At 41.2% G+C, this 21,690-nt stretch overlaps 1 protein-coding gene across 2 annotated transcripts in view; it reads right to left on the reverse strand.

The window, feature by feature from the left end:
* LDAH (lipid droplet associated hydrolase) overlaps positions 1-21,690 on the reverse strand; it is a 356,814-nt gene that overhangs the window by 226,574 nt on the left and 108,550 nt on the right. The gene's annotated exons all lie outside the window — the stretch shown is intronic.

Here is a 21,690-nt window from a genome sequence, read left to right on the forward strand (position 1 = left end):
AGAAAAACTGAATTTTCGTGCATTTTGTAATTCGATGGCGCCACCATTGATTTTGAAATTCAACCAACCAAACCTTTAATTTCACCTCATGTTGCTACAGAAAAGAATTTTTGTGGCTAACAATTTTCTTTTCTTTTTAGGTCACAGCTCACACTCATTTATTTTTCGATTACATTTTTTGCACGATTCTCCCATCATTGATTAGAAATTAATTTGTTTTTCAAAACATTTCCAACATGCCCGATCACTCAAATTTTATGGTTGCTGGAAAATCGCCATTGCTGTGGCCCACTAATTGTGCGAAATTCAAACAAAAATTCTTAGGAAAGATTTTCAAAAGAAAATTCTTTCAAATTCAAGCAGTGTATGGCCAGCTTAAGGCATTGTGGCTTCCACTTATATTTGCAAATGTTTGCAACTAAATCCTCTCTTTTTAACCTGCATTGTTAGGGTCATTTTGGTTTTTTAAGGCTAGTTGGTAAGTGTGCAGGGAATTTTTTGTTTGTTTGTTTTTTCCAGATTTGTCCTTCATTCAAGAGATTTTAATATACATCCTGCTCTGTAGACACATCTGGAATTAAGATGTTTCTACACCTTGATTGGACTCCACCTGTGGTAAATAAAATTACTTGGACATGATTTGGAAAGGCACACACCTCTCTATAAAAGGCCACACAGCTGACAATGGACACTGCATCAGAGCAAAAGTCATGAGGCATTCTGATTCTGAAAAAAATTATAAAAATTTCCCCTTGGGATTAATAAAGTATTCTGATTCTGATGAGGTCAAACCTCAGAGCCTGCCGAGCTCAGAGAGAGGATTATTGCAAAGCACAGATCTGGGGAGGGCTACAAAAATTTCTGCTGCACTGAAGGTGCCCAAGAGCACAGTGGCCACTATAATTCTCAAATAGAAGAAGTTTGGCACAACCAGATCTCTTCCAAGAGTGGATCACCTGGCCAAACTGAGCAATTAGGGGAGAAGGGCCTTGTGACCAAGAACCCGATAGTTACTCCAAAGATCCTGTGTGGAGATGGGACAAAGTTCCAGCAGGACAGTCATCACTGCAGCCCTCCATTGATCTGCGCTTTATGGCAAAGTGACTAGACGAAAGAGAAAGTGGGAGACTGGTCAGGGGAAAAGCTGAATAGAGCAAAGTACATAGATATCCTCAATAAAAACCTGTTCCACAGTGCTCAGGACCTCAGACTGGACTGAAGGTTCACCTTCCCACATAACAAAAGTCCTAAACACACAGCCAAGACAACACAGGAGTGGCTTAGGGACAACTCAGTGAATGCCCTAGAGCAGGGTCTCCAAACTTTCTAAATGAGGGGCCAGTTTACTATCCTTCTGACTTTAGGGGGGCCAGACTGTGGCAAGTGGGAGTAGAAAATATACCAGTGTCAGAGAGAATAAACAATGCCACATCTTCAGCTGGATGAATTGTGCTCCATCATTGGCCTCAGTGGGAGGAATAGTGCCCCATTATTAGTGTCAGTGTGAGAAATGGTGCCCCATTGTTGGTGTTAGTGGGAGGAAAAGTGCCCCATCATTGGTGTTAATAGGAAGAATAGTGTCCCTTTCTTGGTGTCAGTGGAAATAATTATTCTTCTATTAGTGGTGTCAGTGGGAGGAATAGTGCCCCATCACTGGTTTTAGTGGGAGGATTAGTGCTCCATTGTTGGTGTCAGTGGTAAGAATTATACCCCCATTGTTGGTGTCAGAAATATAAATAGTGCCCCTGGGCCACAGTATGGAGACCACTGTCCTAGAGTGGTCCAGACAGAGGTCTGACTTGAAGGTACTTCAGCAAAGTACTGGGTAATGGACCTGAATACTTAAATACATGCAATATTTCAGTTTTTTCTTTATAATACATTAACACACATTTCTAAAATTCTGTTTTCATTTTGTGATTATGGGGTACTGAGTGTAGAGTAATGAGAGAAAAAATGAATTCATCCCTGGTTCACACCGAATGCAGCTTTTAAATCGCGCTACTTCAGCTGAAGTAGCACAATTGCAAGACTGCCTTTCCGTGTGATTTCATGTGTGGCTTGCTGACATCTGTGTACCTTTATGCACAGATGTCAATGCAAGTTGCACATGAAATCACCAGAAATAGTTCAGGAACCTTTTTCAAAATCAGTGCAAGTCAGAATTGCATTGATTTGAACCGTTCCATAGGCACAAATAGGGTGCAATTTGTCACATTGGTGTGAACAGGGGCTCAAACAAATGTAGCATCAGGTCGCAATATAAGAAAATATAAAAAAGTGAATGGGGTCTGAATACTTTATGAATGCACTATACAGCGAGCTGCACATGCACAGTTCAGTGCACATTCTAAAGCATCTTTTGAGGAGGAAGAAAATTTTTTTTTGCAGAAGAGACACAGCTCTCATTTATCACCAATAAAAATCCTTTCCGATCATGAATTTCTACAATATGAGGTATTTTCTGCTCTAAACCAACTCAAACCCACAATGACAATAAACAATCTCTGTATGAAGAAATGTTATAATTCACTGTCCTCTGACCTTTGCCCTATTAAAGAGCTTAGCCAAATGAAGATACCTCAGCATCCAAAATATTGCCGACAAATCCGGTCCCCCCGTTGCATGCTGTGGTTTCACCCGATGGTTGCCACTTCACCACTGTATCCAGTAGTAACTTGGGGATTGGTGGACAAACCATTAAATGCAGTGGGGGACTAGGGGGTTGACACTCCCAGAAGTGCAAAGACTTGCAAACCTGACAGTGATTTACTAGAAACATTGCTAAACTTCAGAACTTAGTATCCTCATGGAGGTCCCCCTGGAATCTGGGGCCCTAAGAAGCACATCCTTTCTGTCCTTATTATAACCAGCTAGGGAGTCCAAGGATTACAGGTGACAGGTCAGTCTTCCTAATATGAGAGTGCCCTAATTGTGAGCGGGATAGCTTTTTATAATGCAATGTCATGCTAAGATTAAATGTTTATTGCATTGGCTAATCTCCAGACTATCAAATATTAACAGCACAGCACATGAGAACAGAAGAGCCAAAAATAAAACTAGGTTCAAATTTGTACACCGTGAGTGTATATGCAGATTCTTTGTAAGAGGGTCAATGTAAGAACAAGTTCATTTACTTGTAACAAGAGATCGATTTTCCATTTGTAGCACATGAACCTGTCCTGACAAAATTTCCCCAGGAATTCCAAGAAAAACATATCAACTGCGATATTTTTGGGTAGGTGCCACACCTGTGGACGTGTTTCTCTGAGCACAGTGCTGCGTTATACTGCTTTTCATTTCATTCTAACATCCTAGCCGAGTGATTATTTACCACTACTGACCTATATGTGAAATGAAACAACCTCCACCCTGTGTTTCTTCTCTTTATTTCATTATTCCAAGCCAAAGTTCCTGTCCTGTCTTCTGTTTGCACCCAGTTCATGGTCGCATGTATCCAGCACCAGGAATGCAAAAGCATAACAGGTGTCTTGTCGTTCACATAAAAATAAAATTACATAGAATCACAGCTAATATTTCTAATAATTCTAAAATGTGATGCACACTTTTTTTCCGAGGTGCAACTTTTTTGCAGTGAATCACTTTGCTGGGTTTTCACTTGTGCGGTGCGGTATATCGCATGTGATTTGCACAGGAACTGCATCACAATCCTGTGCAAATCACATATGAATTCTGTGCGGTGTAATGGGAGCCATACATTTTGTATGGCTCAAATCGCAACGCATCTGCATCAAAAAGGCGCAGGACACTTTTTTTGGTCTGCACTAGAATTGGATCACATGGGTATTCACACCCATGCAATCCGATTCTGCACATCGCACCGCGTTTTGCGGGTTGATTTCGGGGTGTTGTCAACTTAACATACACACCTGCAGCGGTTTGCATGAACGGGGTGCTATTCAGAAAACACTGCAAATTCCACACTGCATCAGTGTAAACCCAGGCTAAAAAACCTGTCTGTAAAAAACATGTCTAAAACATGTATGCACAATGCGATTACATTTGAATTTAACAGTGTAGAAGTAGCATGAAAATTGTTCACTGTGCTTCCACATAAAAAAGAAACAAAGGGCATCTAGGGGGATGTTTAGAAGGTCTGAAAAAAAGTGAGCAATGTTTTTTTTGGTAAACTTTTGTTCTTTGAAAGCTTTTGTGTCCAATTTAAAAAGCATTTTTCAGATCACCACTTGACATTTTTAGCATATTTGTTTGTATTAAAAAAGGTCAAAAACATAATTGTTGTGGTGTGTTGTGTTAATTGTTTTCTATTGAAAAATATGGTGTTTTGAGCTGAAATTTTTGAAAATTCAGTCACCGTTTTTCAACAGCACCAGTGAGCTGTGTGGCAGAAAGCAGGTGGAAAATAAAGTACCAAAATTTATATACAAGGACATGATGAACGAATTTCAGTACTCTGCATTTCTTTAAAGCCCAGCTCTGGGTAAATTTGTTTTTTTCCCCTATGCAGTGGGGCTGTGCCTGCACAGTAAAGGTCAACTGCTTGTTTTGTGTAGGGGTACGCAGTAAGCTTACATTTACCCAATCCTTCGATCCTCCAGAAAACAGCGTTCCCCAAGGTTCAGCAGGGGATTGTTCCTGGTCCATGGAGCCTGCTCTGGACAAGATGATGTCAGGAACAGTCCACTATTCAAGACCACTGGAACGCCTGGACCAGTCTATTACTGGAAGGATCGGAGGATCAGGTAAGTATATCTCTCCTAGAAAAATAAAAGCAGTTAACCCATGCAGTGCAGGCACAGCCCCAGTAAATGGGAAAAACATTTTAACCCAGAGTTGGGCTTTAAAATATACATGGAGATGCATGAGATCAATTTAAGTTATACAAAAATCATCAACAAGTTTTGTTTTCTATGCATAGTTTGTTGGACTTCCATATTTGTTGCCATGGATCTTACTTAAAGTAGTAGTAAACCATCCAGGTTTTTTTTACCTTCATGCATTCTATGCATGAACGTAAAAAACTTTCTGTGTACATCAGCCCCCCGATACTTACTTGAGCTCCATCTCGATCCAGTGATGTGCATGACAGTAGTGGCTCTTCAGGGTCTCTCCTTCCTCACTGGCTGAGACAGCAGTGGGGGCCAATGAGGAGGGAGCATGTGCGGGGCTGAGATGAGCTCTGTGTCTAAATGGACAGACAGAGCAGCGGCTTGGGAGCGAGCCTGCTCGGGTGCCCCAATAGCAAGCTGCTTGCTATGGGGCACTCAGCTGGAGGGAGGGGCCAGAATCGCAGGCAGGGTACCTGAGAAAAAGAGAATCGGGGCTGCTCTGTGCAAAACCATTGCACAGAGCACGTATGTATGACATGTTTATTATAAAAAAAAAAATAAACCAGCCTTTAAAGGATAAGTTCACCTTTCATAACATGCTGCACCCATATTCAGGATGCAACGTGTTATGGATAGACCGGTCCCTTTGACAGCTATTGGGGGATCTTCTCCTCCCGCTAGCGGTCAAAATTTTTTTTAAAATGGCCATGTGGGGCTCTGACCGCCGGCCGCATCACTCATTCACACTCCTCTGTTAATGAGAAACTACAATTCCCAACAGCCTTAGCAGCTGTCGGCTTGTGGTTTTAAATGAACTACGGGCAAGCAGATATACTGACAGGTCTGTAGGAGACCTGCATGGCATCAGCAATCTGCTGATCGCTGGTGCAATGCTTTACAGGCTCCTGCAACAAAAAAAATAAAACATTTACATTTTTTTTACCTGGAAAAAAATGTGCATTTATTATTTTTAGCAAAAGGTGAACTTATCCTTTAATACCACTTTAACAAGATGGCAATAGGGCAACTACTGACAAAAACAAGTGAGGTGAAGTAGCACTACAGCAATACCCAGTTGGAAAGCTAAATTCCTGAGCTGATGGTCAGTATCTCAAGGTTTAAGTTTCAATTTTGATTGAAAAGTAATTTTAAGGTACTGTATAGGCTATGCATTCTATTTGATATGGTAAGACAAATACAACACGAGATTTATTCATCATTCAACAGTAAAGGGTGGAGGCAAGCAGTTTCTTTATGTCCCTAAAAAAAAAACCCACACCTGTATGGTCATAATGGCACCCATCCTAATCAACATACTCCTGGGTTCTCAGAATTAACTGTAAAAAGCTCTTCAAGACAAAGGCTTTCCTTACTCGGCTCCCCCAGTGAATATTAGAACAGCTGCACCTTGTAAAAATATTAATCTAAAACTCCTGAGTATCCCAAGCCTCAGCATTCCAGCAAAAATCATAATATACAGACCTCCGAAATTGTGCATTGCAGGTGGGAATTAACACCTATGAATATCATTTTGTGAAAAGCACATGGCCCAGGGCGACTAAAGCCTCTCATACAGTGAAAAGGTGTTATTTACACTGTGCAATGCTCATATGTGCTCCATAACAAGTTCTGTCTCTTTACAGAAGCAATAAAAATATTTGTTGAATAAAGCACCATTTGGTAATGCCTACTGGTTAGGAGATTCACCACTCAGTCTGTAATTTGGTTCTACTTTCAAGCTCTGGAGCATAAAAAGTAGCAAGCATATAAAAGACTTCTTCTACATACTCTTTCTGCTAGCCAATCCTCAATATCAGCAAGCCCAAACAAACTATTTAAAGTGAACATAAACCTGGAGTTCTGGTTTAAATGGTAGTGAGGGCACACACATGCAACATGATTTCTATGGACTCCTAATTTCCTTACAGCAAGGTGACACAAACAAAAAATTCTGGTTCTTTATGTCAAGGATGGGTATGTCAAGGATGGGGAATCCATTGCCAATAGGGTGGGCTGGCTGACCAGGACAAAGTAATAGCACCTTGGGCTAGGGGTTGGCTTGGACCACAGAGAAGACACAGAGAGCCTTACAGAGTCGTAGAAAGGACAATGCAGAGACTCGATACCCAATGACACTGAAGGGAATGGTGTCAACATGCCCACTCATTCTGCGAAGATAAGATCCATTCAAAATGCTGAGGCACAGGGTCTAAGGAGCCACCTGTTCTTCACCAGAGCACGCTTCAATGAGTGATGGGTTTTGCTGCTGACAACTCCTAGGTTGTGGCCCTCACAGTCACAAACCATGTAGCTACCAGAGACTGAGCACACTCAGTACACGGAGGAAAGTCTATTGCAGCACTGGGGTGCTGGGCTTATTAGGATTAAAAGTTACAAGTCTCTTTTAGCGCTTTTATTCTGGACACATGGAATGTGTGGAGTGTATAGGAGACGCACAAGTATATGAAGACTGGATGCAGCCAAGAGTGTTCAGAGAATCACTTAGGTGCTAGTAGCAAGTTGAAGGCTGAAATGCACAGGGAGTCATAGCGAATTTCTGGAGTCAAGTGCACTTGGAGACACTGGTGGTTCAGCAGTTAACATGGCAAAACAGTGATCAACACAGAACAACATGTGTACCAGCCCTTAAAGACAGAGCCTGGCCACAGATTGGTTGCAGCGCAAATGGCTGCTTATTGCCTGCACACCAACCAACTCGTACAGGGGAGAGGACCTGGAGCTGAAACAGGGCACAGGTGAGTGTGACACTATGGTTTAGTTTACAAGCTGAGATATAAAAGTATCTGCACTCCCTAAAGTGTCTCAAACCCATAAACTCTCCCAAATTTGAACCCTTAAGGACAATCCAATAAAAGTTATTTTTTAGTTTTACATGAAACCTGGTCAACCACTGGGTTTTTATATGTCTTGGACACTTTAACAGTGTGATCTCCCTGCCAACATTCTCAACTCCTGTCCACCTTGGCGTATTAGATGCACTACTGGCTTTTGTGTTCCTGTATTTCCTGTTACAGCAGGGAGAGTGGGAAGCCGTCATTATGGACGAAGCAGGTGTGCAGACCCAGGAAGAGCAGGGATCTCACCATTACAGTTCTACAGTGACTACCAAAAACAAAAAAAACAAAATATAAAAATATCAGATTTATGTGGCCTGACCCTATCTTTTTTTTAAATTATTTAGTTCCAGATAGGACAAAGTATGTGCAGTACTTTTTTCCCATCTTCCTAGACTACCGCAGCCAGCAAGGAGGCTGCTTTGATACCAAACTAGTAGGCGCCTATCTACAGCTCCCAGCACATGTCCGAGGAATGCAAAGGGACGTCATGTGTATAAGCCTCACCTCCCTCTGCATTCCTCATGGTGGTTCTTGCCTCAGGCTTGTGCTGGGAGCTGTAGACACGCATTAGCAATCAAAACAACTGTCCCCTTGATAGCGGCATTGTCAGGCCGCTGTGGGCCAAGTGGGCATAACAAGCGTTTTTGGAACCTAAGAAGATGGGACAAAGTGTTACATGTACTTTGTCCTATCAGGAACTAAATAATGTAAAAATGTGTGATATTTCTTCCGTAATCCCCTGCCAACACTTAACCTAGCCCATAACACGACCCTAACAATTTAACCTCTGAAATGAGCCCTTAATTTTGAAAGCCCATCTCCAGGTAAATTTTTTGTTTTTTTCACTAAACCTTCCACCAGCCTCTAAAGATTCCCTTGTTTAAATATTTTTTTCCCCTAAAAGAGCAATGTAAAACAAAAGTAAAGTCTGAGGCACATTTGCACCCAGTTTGCTTTCTCAGAAACCAATCATCTTACCTAGCACCATAGGGAGAAGGTGATACCATATGCTATATAGGCACCTTAAAGAACTAGTGGGCAGCATTGCAGAGACAGGTCACCCAGAGCACAGACAGCAAGCTGGGGTGACCAGTCTCCTTAATAGGAAATACTGGTAAAAGAACAGACAGTAGGACATGGAGGGAATTTCAAAACTAATCTCAGAAAGTACTATTTTATTGAAAGAGTAGTTGATACTTGGCATAAGCTTCCAGCAGAGGTAGTGAGCCAGTCAACAGTAAAAAGTTTCACACATGTTGACACGGGACAAGCACAGATCTTTACTGAGACAAAAAAGTAAAAAAAAAACAAAAAAAAAAAACAAACAACCCCCCCGCCCCCCCCAAAAAAAGGGCAGATCTGATGGACCACTCAGTAATTTTCTGCCATCACTTTTCTATGTTTGTATGACATATTTAACTATGCGTTGTATGCATTATATTAGAAAAAACAAATGTGTTCTGAGCCCAGCTTTAACCCCTCGGCACCGGCGCCTCCCAGCCCTTTAAGGGTTCCAGAAGCCGGGAGGTGGGTGGGGTTTTAAGGTCATGTGACCACCGTGATTTGCTGTCATGGCAGTCACATGATCTGGAAAGGGAAGATCAGGACCTTTCTGTGAGTATCGATCGTGTGTGCTGGGAGCGTGCTCTCAGCAGATATGTTTTTTTTTTTAATAGAATGCAAATGTGCGGCCGCTCGGCATCTAGGCCTAGATTGGACCAATGTAACTGTGAAAAAATATCCATAAATTAATTTCTTCTTTAAAGTTTTACTAAACCCAGGACTCTCCAGCAATACATACCAAACTGAGCATGTGCAGCTTGCCCCCAAGGCTGTGTTCTATCAGCAGCTGGATTGGGGACTGTGGAAGAAGGGGAGGATCAGAGAAAACAGAATCAACCTACTTTTTACACAATGCGGAGAATTAACCTCTTAAGTTCCACAGTGAGTATACCAAGCATGCTTTAGTGCATATACAGACTGATTTTACTCTTGTGGGTTTAGTAACACTTTAAGCTTTAAAACATCCATCTTTTTTTTTCCATCTGTATCCCTTCTGAGAGGTTTCCCTGCATTTCCTTGCCTATAACATGAAGTGAGAGGAAAACTTTCCAAAGTGCAGTAAATCCCTTAGTAGATAGTTGTCACCAAAACTAGCGTACCCATTGCAAGATTTCCTCTTCCATCCTGTTCTGATGAGAACTTAAAATTTTGGATTTTCCATCATCTTCACTTTTGGTTACAGTGATCATTAGGACAACCGGAGAGAGTGAATCTCCCCAGCTGGACACAAAAGGCAATAAAAACATGATCAGGGTTCTAACCCTTTACCACTGTATTCAAAGGAAAAATACGTGTTTTGTGCTGTTTTTTTCTTTTCTCTCTAACTGCTTTAAAAAAAAAAAAGTAAATCAAACACATCTGGATCTTAATTTTACATTTTGCAAGAACAAATTGTAGCTTTTAAGATTTGAGAGCCAATTATGTATAGCTCAAAATACGATACCAACACAATCCTGACAACAAATCAAGTCAAACAAAACTCACTGCACAAGGTTTATTTAGAATGGAACTATTGCACTTTTAAATAAACTTTATATTTGACCACAGACCAACATCCGTACACCATTCCTCTTGAAATGGAACTTTTTCTAACGATTTCCATTTTTGATCTGAAGGCACACGTGATAAAATAATGCTCTGTCAGTGTCCAGGTACAACACCAGCATTGGCAGGTAGCATGTTTTTTCAAGGAAGAAATTGAAATGAACAATTGAGGCAATCTGTGTAGTTTTGATTGTAATTTGCACTTTAAAAGTGGAAAACAAAAATTATGATTACTAAAAATGTTCTTTTGTGTCTTTAATTTACACTTGCAGATGATTAATGTGCAACGACAAGGCTGAATCCAATTACAATGGTCAAAATGGAAACACGTACAGAACATTGCAGTAATCCTGAACTACCATCTCACAGCATTATTTCATGGGGACTATCAAAGCTGGCCAAACCTGGGGCAAAATTTGGACGGTTCCTGGAGAATCAGTCAAAATTTGAGCAGTGGGTGGCCCTACTGACATCCAAGCGGCATCCTTCAACCTAAAAATCGGAGGAGCCAGCTGGAAAATGGTTGGCTGAATAGTGGTGGCTGCATCCAATTATATACAGCCACTGTTCAGGTAATCTAATAGCAATGGGTGCTGGCTGTCAGGATACAATAGCCAGATGAGGAGAGACTCGTCCATCAACGCTGTTTATCGTGGATGGGGAATTGAGTGATTTCTCAAGTTCACCCATAGGACTAAATGGACAGCATACTATGTATGGCCAGGTTAAGGCTGGGTTCATACTTTTCCATCAATGTTCATTTTCAATTATGGACGTTATCTGTGTTAGTTTGTTGTGGCATTCATTTTGAATGGCACCCCATACACTAATGCAAAGCAGTTCCAACACACGTGTTGCAGAACACCACAACCCTTTTGGTGAATTGCCAGACCATTTGGATGGGGTGCATTGATGAAAAGCAAGTTAATGCATGAAAATATGTGCATTAACGCAATGCATCAGGAAGTTGTGAACCCAGGTTACCTTTTGTCATCTTTCAAGAAGGTGAACAGGTGTATTTATTAGAAACCATTTAACTTCTTAAAGTGATTGTAAAATGGTTTTTTTTTTTAAATATTAAACATGTCATACTAACCTGCTCTGTGCAGTGGTTTTGTACGAAGGAGCAGCTCTGATCTTTCTCTTCTGGCATCCCCCGATGGCACTCTTGGCTGCACCTCTTCAGCAAGTGCGCCTATAAGAAGCCACTTCTTCAGACACAGAAAGCATAGCTTGGCCCCGCCCCCTGCTCCCTCGTCACAGGATTTGATTGACACCAGGTGGCTAAGTATGACTACACTCACTCTTTGCACTGCATCTGTAAAGGAGCAGTGTTGTCAGCCTAGAACAAGCCTACAGAATACCTTCCTCTTTCCTTTTCTTCATACAATAGGAGGAACATTTTTTTGTAGCCCATGGAGAACACAAGAAGTTATCAGCACACAAGAATTTGGACAGGCACTTAACAAATATACGAAGATATAACAAAATGCTTGTATTGGTAAATAAGTTCACTATGAGGATTGGTTCACATCTGTGCGGGTGGTGCCACTGTGGGACCTGCACAAAAAACAGCAGCTGCAACCACCCACACAGAGAAATGCGGGACCCGCGGGTGGGTGCCTTTAATCCTAATAGCAAGCAGCCCGCACTGGGAACCTTGTTTCCCACGCAGGCTGCAATTTTAAAAATAATGCATATTTCCTGCGTCCTGGAAGCCCATTGAAATGTTCTCTATACCCGCGCAAATTGTGGTCTGCACAGGTGTGAACATAGCCTTAGAGATCACAAACACTTTAGCATCCAACATAGATATAAGTGTAATAATGATCTAATAAGGAAAAGAGATTTAAGTAATAAAAAGTAGTTCCAAACTATCCAGTAAGATGTAACCACAACTGTAATGCAGTTGTGAATATCTAGCACAGCCATTTTCAACCAGGGTTCTGTGGAAGCCTAAGCTTCCTTCAGAGGTTGTGAGGGGTTCCTTGAGCTATGGCTGATTGATCTCCTATTTGATAGTACTTGCATAGTTTCAGGTTTAACACCACTTGGCAGCATCAGCAGCATTACCCCAAAGATCTTTTTTGCTCTCTGCAAGGTGGGCATTCTTCTCGCTGGCTCCTGAAGAATTAATTTCAGCAAGTCTTCTGTGAGACCAGATTATTATTTCAGAAATTATTTCAATGGTTCATCTTGAGTAAAAAAGGTATAGAAAGGATTAAGTAACCTGCGGTTTTACCAGACTCAGTGTTACTGAGCTGCACTGAGGCCCATTGTGTGTCCATGAGTTCCGCCAGAGATGGCCACTTCAACTGGTCTCATGGCCTTGCTAACTAATAACAGTAGATCTACACTTAAAGTGATTCTAAAGGCTTAAATGAAAAAACAAAAAAACAAACATGTTACACTTGCCTGCTGCGTGCAGGGGTTTTGCACAGTCCCAGATATTCCTCTTCTCGGGTCCTCCCCCTGTGCTCCTGATCCCTCTCTCCTGTTGGGTGCCCCCACAGCAAGCGACTTGTTATGGCGGCACCCGAGTATGTGCACTCCCCAGCCACTGCTTCGTGTGTCCATTCACAGACAGAGATGTGGCCCGGTCCCACTCCTAGTGAGGAGAGGGAGTCCCGGGATAGCCGAGACTCCAGTGCATATCACTGGATCAAGAGGGGGGCTGGGGAGCTGCTGCATAGAGAAGGATTTTTTACCTTAATGTATAGAATGCATGAAGGAAAAAAAAGCCTTGTGCCTTTACAACCACTTTAAACATAAAACAAAAAAGATTGGTGATAAAGATAAATGAGTACACCCCTTTTTAAAAGTAAGAGTTTAATCAATATCTCAATGAACACAAGAACAATTTCCAAAATTTTGACAAAGCTTTTATAGTTTTATAGAACATTTGTTTAGCTCATTACATGGAAGTTAATAATATATCTTAGATTACAAAATCTTCAGTTTTACTCAAATTAGTTGATGCAAAAATGAATACACCCCACAACAAATACTACTACATCTAGTATTTTGTATGACCGCCATGATTTGTAAGAACAGCAATAAGTCTTCTAGGCATGGAATGAACACGTTGGCGACATATTGCAACATCTGTCTTTCTCCATTCTTCAAGAACAACCTCTTTTAGAGCCTGGATGCTAGATGTGATGCTCAACTTGTCTCTTCAGAATTCCCCATAGGTGTTCGCTTTGGTTCAGATCAGGAGACATACTTGGCCACTGAGTCACATTCACCCTGTTCTTTTTCAGAAATGCAACAGTGGCCTTAGATGTGTGCTTTGGATCATTGTCATGTTGGAAAAGTGCAGGGTGACCAAGGGCACGGAGTGATGGTAGCATCGTCTCTTTTAATATAGAGCAGTACATCTGTGAATTCATGATACCATCAATTGACTGCAGCTCCCCAACACCAGCAGCACTCATGCAGCACCACAGAAGGACACTACCACCACCATGTTTCACTGTAGGCACCATGCATTTTTCTTTGTACTCCTCATTTTTGCACCACCATACAGTTTTGAAGCCATCAGTTCCAAAAACATTTTTCTTGGTCTCATCAATCCAGAGTACAGAGTCCCAGTAGTCTTCTTTTTCAGCATGAGCCCTGGTAAATTATAGGCAGGCTTCTTTGTGCATGGGCTTTAGGAGAGGCTTCCTTCGTGGACGACACCTGTGCATGCCATTCCCGTACAGTGTACGCTATATTGTGTCACGGTAAACAATCACCCCTTTCTACTTCTTTAGCTAACTGCAGTGAACTTGCATGGTGATTTTCTTCAACCCTTCTCATCAGAAGACGCTCCTGTTAAGGTGTTACCTTCCATGGACGGCCTGGATGTCTCTGTGAGATGGCTGCAGTTCCAGATTTGTTAAATTTTTGTGTCACTTTTGCTACAGTATTCTGAATGGTAATTATAGCTCTGCTGATCTTCTTTAGCCTTCACCTTTCTAGTGTAAAGAAATTATTTTCTTTCTCAAGCCTTGTGACATTTCTCTTTCATGTGGTGCCATTGCTGACAGCATGAAATGGGAAGGGATTTTCTTTGTTAAGTAACGCCCTTTTATAATCAACTGTCTGCTGAACACCTGTTTAATGAATAATTAGACTCACCTGTAGTTGAATTCTTGTTAATTAGGATTGTTGTTTAAAATGTAGTTTTGCTCATAAGACTTTCACTGGGGTGTATTCATTCTTGCAACATGGTCTTGAAAAATATTAAAAAAATATACAAAAAAATATTTTTGTGTGTGTGCAAATGTTTGTGGGAGTATTTTGTAGTATAGTGTCCCATAGAAAATGTTGATTCTGAAAGGAAAGGAAAGTTTTTCTAACAAATCTGTTGGGGTGTACTCATTTATGCTGAGCACTGTGTGTGTGTATATATATATATATATATATATATATATATATATATATATATATATATATATATATATACACACAGTGGGGATCGAAAGTTTGGGCACCCCAGCTAAAAATTTGTATTAATGTGCATAAAGAAGCCAAGGAAAGATGGAAAAATCTCCAAAAGGCATCAAATTACAGATTAGACATTCTTATAATATGTCAACAAAAGTTAGATTTTATTTCCATAATTTACACTTACACAGGTGAAACTCGAAAAATTAGAATATTGTGCAAAAGTTCATTTTCATTCAGTAATGCAACTTAAAAGGTGAAACTAATATATGAGATAGACTCATTACATGCAAAGCAAGATAGTTCAAGCCGTGATTTGTCATAATTGTGATGATTATGGCTTACAGCTCATGAAAACCCCAAATCCACAATCTCATAAAATTAGAATATTGTATATATATGTATACATATATATATATATATATATATATATATATATATATATATATATACACACACACACACACACACACACACACACAGTTAAGTCTACATATATTTAGGACACAAGCACAATTTAATTTTTTTTCAGGGATTTACCAAAACATATTCAAGCTATAGTTATATAATGGGTATGGGCTGGAAGTGAACACTCTCAAGTATAATTTGAGGGTATGTACAGTGGGGATCGAAAGTTTGGGCACCCCAGCTAAAAATTTGTAATAATGTGCATAAAAAAGCCAAGGAAAGATGGAAAAATCTCCAAAAGGCATCAAATTACAGATTAGACATTCTTATAATATGTCAACAAAAGTTAGATTTTATTTCCATCATTTATACTTTCAAAATAACAGAAAACAAAAAAATGGCAGCTGCAAAAGTTTGGGCACCCTGCAGAATTTATAGCATGCACTGCCCCCTTTGCCAAGCTGAGACCTGCCAGTGTCATGGATTGTTCTCAATCATCGTCTGGGAAGACCAGGTTATGTCAAGCTCAAAGGTTTTAAATGCCCAGACTCATCTGACCTTGCCCCAACAATCAGCACCATGGGTTCTTCTAAGCAGTTGTCTAGAAAACTGAAACTGAAAATAGTTGACGCTCACAAAGCTGGAGAAGGCTATAAGAAGATAGAAAAGCGTTTTCAGATGTCAATATCCTCTGTTCGGAATGTAATTAAGAAATGGCAGTCATCAGGAACAGTGGAAGTTAAAGCAAAGTCTGGAAGACCAAGAAAAATATCAGACAGAACAGCTCGCAGGATTGTGAGAAAAACAATTCAAAACCCACGTTTGACTGCACGATCCCTCCAGAAAGATCTGGCAGACACTGGAGTTGTGGTACACTATTCCACTATAAAGAGATACTTGTACAAATATAGTCTTCATGGAAGAGTCATCAGAAGAAAACCTCTTCTACGTCCTCACCACAAAAATCATCGTTTGAACTTTGCAAATGAACATATAGACAAGCCTGATGCATTTTGGAAACAAGTTCTGTGGACCGATGAGGTTAAAATTGAACTTTTTGGCTGGAATGAGCAAAGGTACGTTTGGAGAAGAAGGGGCACAGAATTTAATGAAAAGAACCTCTGTCCAACTGTTAAGCATGGGGTTGGATCAATCATGCTTTGGGGTTGTGTTGCAGCCAGTGGCACAGGGAACATCTCACGAGTAGAAGGAAAAATGGATTCAATAAAATTTCAGCAAATTTTGGATGGTAACTTGATGCCATCTGTGAAAAAGCTGAAGTTAAAGAGAGGATGGCTTCTAAAAAATGGATAATGATCCTAAACACACCTCGAAATCCACGGGAGATTACATCAAGAGGTGTAAACTGAAGGTTTTGCCATGGCCTTCACAATCTCCTGACCTCAACATAATTGAAAATCTATGGATAGACCTTAAAAGAGCAGTGCGTGACAGACAGCCCAGAAATCTAAAAGAACTGGAAGACTTTTGTAAGGAAGAATGGGCAAAGATACCTCAAACAAGAATTGAAAGACTCTTGGCTGGCTACAAAAAGCGTTTACAAGCTGTGATACTTGCCAAAGGGGGCAGTACAAGATATTAACTCTGCCGGGTGCCCAAACTTTTGCAGACGCCATTTTTTTGTTTTCTGTTATTTTGAAAGTGTAAATGATGGAAATAAAATCTAACTTTTGTTGACATATTATAAGAATGTCTAATCTGTAATTTGATACCTTTTGGAGATTTTTCCATCTTTCCTTGGCTTCTTTATGCACATTAATACAAATTTTTAGCTGGGGTGCCCAAACTTTCGATCCCCACTGTATATCCAAATTGGAGGAAGGATTTAGGAATTACAGCTCTTAAAATTAGCCATCCCCCTTTTTCAAAGCAGCAAACGTAATTGGAGAATTGAATCAAAAGCTGTTTCATGGCCTGGTGGGGGCTACCCCTTTGTTTTTTCTTCATCAATTAAGTAGGTAAAAGGTCTGGATTTGATTCTAATTTTAGTATTTGCATTTGGAATCTATTGTTGTGAAACTATATCATGCATTCACAGAAGCTGTCCATGCAAGCGAAAGAGGCCATTTTAAGGCTGGTAGGCTAGTAGGTCTTTCCTGACATTTTCTTAGTCGCATCCTACAGCAAAAGCCATGGTCCGCAGAGAGCTTCTTAAGCATCCGAAGGATCTCATTGTTAAAAGGTATCAGTCAGGAGATGGGTACAAAAGAACTTCCAAGGCATTAGATATACCATGAAACACAGTGAAGACAGTCATCATCAGGTGGAGAAAATATGGCGCAACAGTGACATTACCAAGAACTGGACGTCCCTCCAAAATTGATGAAAAGACGAGAAGAAAACTGGTCTGCGAGGCTGCCAAGAGGCCTACAGCAACATTAAAGGAGCTGCAGGAATATCTGGCAAGTACTGGCTGTGTGGTACATGTGACAATCTCCCGTATTCTTCATATGTCTCGGTGATGGTGTAGAGTGGCAAGACTGAAGCCTTTTCTTACGAAGAAAAACATCCAAGCCTGACCAAATTTAGCAAAAACACATCTGAAGTCTCCCAAAAACATGTGTGAAAATGTGCTAAGGCGATGAAACCAAGGTTGAACTTTTTGGCAATAATTCCAAAAGATATGTTTGGTACAAAAACAACACCGCATATCACCAAAAGAACACCATACCCACAGTGAAGCATGGTGGTGGCAGCATCATGCTTTGGGGCTGTTTTTTTTTCAGCTGGAACTGGGGCCTTAGTCAAGGTAGAGGGAATTATGAACAGGTCCAAATACCAGTCAATATTGGCACAAAACCTTCAGGCTTCTGCTAGAAAGCTCAATATAAAGAGGAACTTCATCATTCAGCATGACAACGACCCAAAGCATACATCCAAATCAACAAAGGAATGTTCACCAGAAGATTAAAGTTTTGGAATGGCCCAGCCAGAGCCCAGACCTGAATCTGATCGAAAATCTGTGGGGTGATCTGAAGAGGGCTGTGCACAGGAGATGCCCTCACAATCTAACAGATTTGGAGTGTTTTGCAAGGAAGAGTGGGCAAATATTGCGAAGTCAAGGTGTGCCATGCTGATAGACTCATACCCAAAAAGACTGAGTGCTGTAATAAAATCAAAAGGTGCTTCAACAAAGTATTAGTTCAAGGGTGTGCACACTTATACAACCATATTATTTTAGTTTTTTATTTTTACTTCCCTCCACTTAAAAGATTTCAGTTTGTTGTTTAACTGAGTTGTACAGTTTATAGGTTACATTAAAGGTTAAAAAGTTCTGAAATGATTTATCTTTGTCTCATTTTTTTACATCACAGAAACCTGACATTTTAACAGGGGTGTGTAGACTTTTTATATCCACCGTGTATTTGTGTGTGTGTGTATATATATATATATATATATATTGTATATATAAATTGGAGCAGGTTACTCCTGTTATATTGCGGTCCTGCCTGTTGGAAAACCTCGTTAATGAGATGAAAAATAATAAAGAAAAAAATGCAACCGAGATCTCCAATTTTCAAAAAGCCTATTTTACGTCACATATTTCTGCATACAAAATTTAGCGCAGCTACACAGTTTCAAGCATAACACTGCACTTCTTCAAGCTACAATCAATTCAATTGTAGCTTGATGAAGAGCAATGTTAGGCTTGAAACTGTGAAATCGCGCTAATTTTTGTATGCAGATATATGTGGCGTAAAAAACACTTTTGGAAAATTAGAGATTTTGTTCGCATATTTTCTTGGATGTTCTATATGGGTGAAATCATGGGAGCCCACCATTAACAAGATTTTCCAACAAGCAGAACTGCAATATAACAGGAGTAACCTGCTCCAATAATATACAGTATCTCACAGAAGTGAATACACCCCTCACATTTTGGTAAATATTTTATTATATCTTTTCATGTGACAACACTGAAGAAATGACACTTTGCTACAATGTAAAGTAGTGAGTGTACAGCTTGTATAACAATGTAAATTTGCTGTCCCCTCAAAATAACTCAACACACAGCCAGTAATGTCTAAACCGTTGGCAACAAAAGTGAGTACACCCCTAAGTGAAAATGTCCAAATTGAGCCAAATTATTATTATTTATTATTATACAGTATTTATATAGCGCCAACAGTACGCTCAGCGCTGTACATTACAATGGGAGACAATACATGAGACAGTACAATAACAATACAGTGCGATACACGAGGGGTTAGAGGGCCCTGCTCCTTGGAGCTTACAATCTAGGAGGGAGGAAAAACTGTGGGGGATGGAGTGGTAGGAAGAGTGGAGGAGATCGGCAATTAGCAGAGGGCGTGGTAGGGTTCCCTGAAGAGGTGGCCTTTTCCATTTCCCTCCCCGATGTCATGTGACTCCTTAGTTACAAGGTCTCAGGTGTGAATGGGGAGCAGGTGTGTTAAATTTGGTGTTATCAATCTCACTCTCTCATACTGGTCACTGGAAGTTCAACAAGTCACCTCATGGCAAAGAACTCTCTGAGAATCTGAAAAAAAAGAATTGTTGCTCTACATAAAGATGGCCTAGGCTGTAAGAAGATTGCCAAGACCCTGAAACTGAGCTGCAGCACAGTGGCCAAGACCATACAGCGGTTTAACAGGACAGGGAAATAGATGTATGAGTGCTGCCAGCATTGCTGCAGAGGTTGAAGGGGTGGGGGGTCAGCCTGTCAGTGATCAGACCATACGCCGCACACTGCATCAAATTGGTCTGCATGGCTGTCATCCCAGAAGGAAGCCTCTTCTAAAGATGATGCACAAGAAAGCCTGCAAACAGTTTGCTGAAGACAAGCAGACTAAGGACATGGATTACTGGAACCATGTCCTGTGGTCTGATAAGACCAAAAGAAACTTATTTGGTTCAGATGGATTCAAGCGTGTGTGGTGGCAGCCAGGTGAGGAGTACAAAGACAAGTGTGTCCTGCCTACAGTCAAGCATGGTGGTGGGAGTGTCATGGTCTGGGGCTGCATGAGTGCTGCCGTCACTGGGGAGCTACAGTTCATTGAGGGAACCATGAATACCAACATGCACTATTATGACATACTGAAGCAGAGCATGATCCCCTCCCTTTAGAAACTGGGCCACAGGGCAGTATTCCAACATGAGAATGACCCCAAGCACACCTCCAAGACGATTATTGCCTTGCTAAAGAAGCTGAGGGTGAAGGTGATGGACTGGCCAAGCATGTCTCCAGACATAAGCCCTAATGAATATCTGTGGGGCAACCTCAAACGGAAGGTGGAGGAGTACAAGGTCTCTAACATCCACCAGCTCCGTGATGTTGTCATGAAGGAGTGGAAGAGGACTCCAGTGGAAACCTGTGAAGCTCTGGTGAACTCCATGCTCAAGAGGGTTAAGGCAGTGCTGGAAAATAATGGTGGCCACACAAAATATTGACACTTTGGGCCCAATTTGGACATTTTCACTTAGGGGTGTACTCACTTTTGTTGCCAGCGGTTTAGACATTAATGGCTGTGTGTTGAGTTATTTTGAGGGGACAGAAGATTTACTCTGTTATACAAGCTGTACACTCACTACTTTACATTGTAGCAAAGTGTCATTTCTTCAGAGTTGTCACATGAAAAGATATAATAAAATATTTACAAAAGGTTCGCCTGACCTAAATCCAATAGGATACCTCTGGGATATCATGTTTCGGTCCATCTGAGGATGCCAGGTTGCACCTCAGACTGTCCAGGACCTCAGTGATGCCCTGGTCTAGATCTGGGAGGAAATAACATCTGCCGTCTCATTAGGAGTATGCCCCAAAGGAAGGCTATCCACAAGGTTTAGGAGTGTGTCTATGGGAATGTTTGACCATTCTTCCAGAAGCACATTTGTAAGGACAGGCACTGATATCGGACGAGAAGGCCTGGCTCGCAGTCTCTGCTCTAAGTCATCCCAAAGGTGTTCTATTGGGTTGCGGTCAGGACTCTGTGCAGGCCAGTCAAGTTCCTGCACCCCAAACTCGATCATCCATGACTTTATATACCTTGCTTTGTGCACTGGTGTGCAGTCATGTTGGAACAGGAAGGGGCCATCCCCAAACTGTTCCCACAAAGTTGGCTGCATGAAATTGTCCAAAATGTCTTGGTATGCTGACGCCTTAAGAGTTCCCTTCACTGGAACTAAGGGGCCAAGTCCAACCCCTGAAAAACATCCCCAGACCATAATCTCCCCTCCACAAAACTGTACACTTGGCACAATGCAGTCAGGCAAGTACTGTTCTCCTAGCAACTGCCAAACCCAGACACATCCATCGGATTGCCAGACAGAGAAGCATGATTCGTCACTCTAGAGTCCAGTGGTGGCATGCTTTACATCACTGCATCCGATGCTTTGCATTGCACTTGGTGACGTAAGTGGCGAGGTCTTTAGCGACTGACTCTGGAGACAGTTGGCAATTTCTGCCCATTGTGTACATCAGCATGCGCTGACCCCGCTCTGTCTTTTTTCATGGCCTACCACTTGATAGCTGAGTTGCTGTTGTTCCCAGTTGCCTCCATTTTGTTATAACACCACTAACAGTTGACCGTGGA

This window comes from Staurois parvus, unplaced genomic scaffold, assembly GCF_062004578.1.
Source record: "Staurois parvus isolate SC_StPar_1 unplaced genomic scaffold, SC_StPar_1.0 ptg000985l, whole genome shotgun sequence".
In the NCBI taxonomy this organism is placed as follows: domain Eukaryota; kingdom Metazoa; phylum Chordata; class Amphibia; order Anura; family Ranidae; genus Staurois; species Staurois parvus.